Below are 4,258 nucleotides of genomic sequence, written 5' to 3'. Positions count from 1 at the left end.
ATTCAAGATGCTCCTTTCCTTTGGACTTAGCACACAAACAAGCAATCAATAATTTGAATTCAAGCTCCTAGGATCTCCATTTGGCGTGGTTCTTAACTTGGCTATTCATGACAATGGTCCTCTTTTCACAATCTCAAGATGGGATCCCTATCACACAAAAGCACACATCAAAAAGCTCACAACATAATAAAGGGAATGGACAAAGAATAAGTTTGAGGAGAAGTCCTTTGAGATCAACTTTGAGTTTTAGCATTCTAAAGGCATGAGGCCTAGTTGCTCTTCAACACATTTAGCATTCTAAAGGCATGAGGCCTAGTTGCTCTTGAACTCCTTTAAGCATGGGTAAATCCTAATTCTAAGTCCTTTCTCCTTTTGCATTTTGGTTCACATCAAAACTAACACAAACAACACAAAATAGCAATAATTTTATATACAATAATGGGCTCAAATGAGCAAAAGAAAAATGTCATAAACATAAAATATGTGCTCAAGTGAGCAAAGATGAAAATCAAAATGAATAATAAGCAAGAAATAAATGACATTAAAAGTAAATGACAAGAATTTAAAAGCTCAAATTAAAGTTAGTAGTTAGTAGAGTTATGTTAGCTTGTCATAAGACAATGTAGCGCGATGTTAAGAAATCGTAAGTGGACTAATGTAGTAGCCACACCTATCTGAGTCCGGTCAATGAGAATATAGGCAAAGAACACAAGTTAGAGGTCATGACTAGTAAGCCAAGCTCCATAAACTTGCCATGCCAAACAAAAGGGGAAGGGCCTTGTATTGACTTTTGGTTATTTGCTTGACCAAGAAGTAACCTATCTTTGACACAAAATAACTCACTTGATCATGGATCAAGTTGAGTTTGGTTTGGATCAAAGAAGGTTAAACTTCTTATTTGTCAAGACCAACCTCAAGAATTTAACTTATTGGCCATTGAGGGAAATAAAGGGATGAAGATGAAAGGGAGGGGGTAAAAAGTCAACAACCAAACCCAATTGATCAAGGGATAACTCATCCTTGATCAAATTGATTCATCTTTCTAGGTGATGATCCTTAAGGATTTTCAAACCATAAGATCCAATAAATTTGATCAAAGTTGAATCAATTCAACCTCAATCAACACCAAATAGAAGCGAAATGAAGATAACAAGTCAAGAAGTCAATGATATTTTTTTGGTATTTTTTGAATTAAAAGAAAATACAAATAAAAAATAAACAAATAAAGTTGAACCTCAAATTCAATTCAAATCAACTTCAAAAAGTCCAATTAAATTCTCATAGGTTTAACATAGTCAAACAAACTTTGACTAATTTTCTCACAAATTTTTGAAATCAAAAAGTAATTAAAATCAATTAAAAACAACCAAAAATAGCATAATATGAATAAAATCTCAAAAAATCTCAAAACAAACAAGAAATTGTTGAGACTATTTTTCATTGACTTATCATGATCCATAGATACTATGAAAATATTTTTGTATTTTTTAAAAGTCAGAAAGTATTTTAAAATGAATTAAAATCATTAAAAACCAAGTAATTCATAAAAAATATCAAATGAAGTCACAAAAATAATTAAAAATCATAATATGAAACTAGATTTTTCAAGAAAAATTTCAGAGTTGGTCTCATATTTTTCTGACTTCAAATGAATTTTTAATAAATTTTTGAAAATAAATGAATTAATAGAAAATAAAAAAAAAAAATGAAATAAGCGAAAAATGCTCAGCCACCCGATCGACTTCATTAATTGACGTGGCACAAGGCACGGTTTAGATCTGATGTCGCACGCTACACCCAAGTCAAACGCGAAGCATGGTGCATTAAAACAAGTAATTAAAACGGATGATCAAGATTAGATCGTGGGAGCAAGATCCAAAGGCCCTGGTTAATACACGTGGTGGTGGTGGTGGAAACCACCGTCTTCTCCGGCCAGACACACAAACTCTGGCCAAAAGTTGCAGAAAACAAATCTCAATAAAAATGGAAAACAAGGACATGGAAATGAAGCTCGTGTGATGTAGATCATCACTGTACCAATGGATTTCCTTCAATCTTCCTATATTGAGAGAAATATGAAGGAGAAAATCATGGTGTCCACACAGATTGTTCATGAAATGGCAAATTGAATACATCAAAAGCTTGCCTCAAGTATGAGGACTTCAGAGAACCACAGAAACACAAGCAAACTACATTGAATTAAGAGTTTCAGATCCAAAAAGTTTGAGTTGATACCTTCAAATTGGTGAGTTTTTGGCCACGAATTCTCCAAGATCTTTGCTTCTCTTTGATCCTTGAGTGTATGGAAGATGATTGACTAATGAATCTAGCTTTAAAACTCAGCTAATGATGCTGAATTTCAAGCTCGAAAATCTAAAAAATTATGAGTGATTCCTTTGGTGAGGGCTATGGTTTCAGTGAAGTAGCATATGGGATCTCCAAAAGGTTGTGAAATGAAGCTCAGGAAGCCTCTATTTATAACTGAAGGTATCAAATCATCACACTTTGTTCATGTGCATGGGAATTGAAATTTGAATGCATGGGCCTTAGTGGACGTGCGAGAGGCCCATGGATGGCTGAAGCAACTTGCTGAGGTCACATAGAAGGCATTTGGACATGCACATGAAGTGAGAAATGCTTGCATACCAAGTTTTAGCATAAAATATCAAGAATGCACATTAATGAAAAGAAATTTGAAACTCCCAAATGGTAGACCCCAAGGACTATTGTGAGTAATGGTTGGAAAGCTCTTGAAATAAGGAACAAAAGTCATGTTGGGAAAAAAAATCATTTGGAATTTTAAAATTGATCAAAACTGGCTTGGAAAGTCCAAGTGTAAAACATTTTCAAATCACTTTGAAAAATTAACCCAAAAGCAGGCTTAATCAAGCCCCTTTGTTTCCATGATACAAGCTTCAAATGAGAAAACCTCCAACATAAAAGTTGTAGATCCTTTCAAGGTGGTCAATATAAACTCAAAGTTTGCATCATTTGGATTTTCTATGACAAAGTTATAGGCATTTGAATTTGGGTACATTTTCAAATTCAATGAATTAGGTCCAAGATGACCTATAATGTTTTGCATTATCACATGAATTTCTTTTAGGATTATGAAATTTTTTCCAACATAACATTTTAATTAGGCATCTCAAGATTTCCAATGCCTTTGGTATCACCTCAAAATCATGAAAATTAAGGAAGTTATGCCCTTGGCAAGTTGACCCAACCTTAGGGTTTCAGTCAAAATGACCTATAATGTTTTGAAATGAATGATGACCTTACAAGCTTCAAATAGATTTTTGATGAACATGAAAGTTGTTCATATGGGTCTTAGGAACATTTTGTATTTTTGGGTCATCTTTATTCGACAAATACATCAAAAGTTATAGCTCAATGGACCTCAGCTTAGTCAGATGACTTAACTGGTCAACTTTTCAAAGTCAAACTTCCAATCTTGATGAATAGATGATTGAGGGGCCTCAAATAGGCTCATATATGCATACAATGATAAATGAAAGAACTTCCCTTGATTAAATTTGATCATAGGTTGAGATTGCTTCATGGGCAAGGCACAATGAAATGAGGGTTTCCTTGGGAAACAATTTTCAAGCCCTTTGGGTTATCTTGATCAAATTGGAAAATTGAGATACTTGGGAGACATATATGATGATTAGGAACTTTTTGGACCATTGTCATGCTTTGTATCTTCTTCATCTAGCCATTGCATTGGGCTTAGGAGCCTCCTAGGAGCATTGTGGAACACATGATCACTTGAGCTTCAAAACAAAAAGAGTTAGTGACATATTTTTGTGCTTTTGGTTAGTAATCAAATAAGAAATGCAATAATATATAATACAAGTATGCTTGGTGGTCTCAAAACACTCAAACAAGTCCCAACCCTAGGGTTAAGGAGCCAAACATGCTATGATCCTTAAGGCAATGCACTTGTGTAATAACATGATGCCATGAGGGATCTTAGGGTCAAAATTAGGGTCTTACACAAACCAACAATCCACACAAAATGTTTTTTAGGGTTTTTGTTCTTATTATGTACATTAAGGTCAAAAGACCAAACAAACAAACAAGTATACACAATATATCACAAAATATGGCCCAAGTGGGAAAAGTGAAAATGACATTAAAGTAAACAAGTTGAATGGTATGAATAATGGCAAATGAAATAAAAACATAAAACTAAAGTGCATAAAAGTAAATGACTTGAAATTAAATGTTAGTTGTTAGTTGATTAGAAGTTAGT

This window comes from Lathyrus oleraceus, chromosome 4 (assembly GCF_024323335.1).
Source record: "Lathyrus oleraceus cultivar Zhongwan6 chromosome 4, CAAS_Psat_ZW6_1.0, whole genome shotgun sequence".
NCBI classification, from domain to species: domain Eukaryota; kingdom Viridiplantae; phylum Streptophyta; class Magnoliopsida; order Fabales; family Fabaceae; genus Lathyrus; species Lathyrus oleraceus.
The sequence above is the reverse complement of the archived record's forward strand: the minus strand, read 5'-3'. Positions refer to the sequence as shown.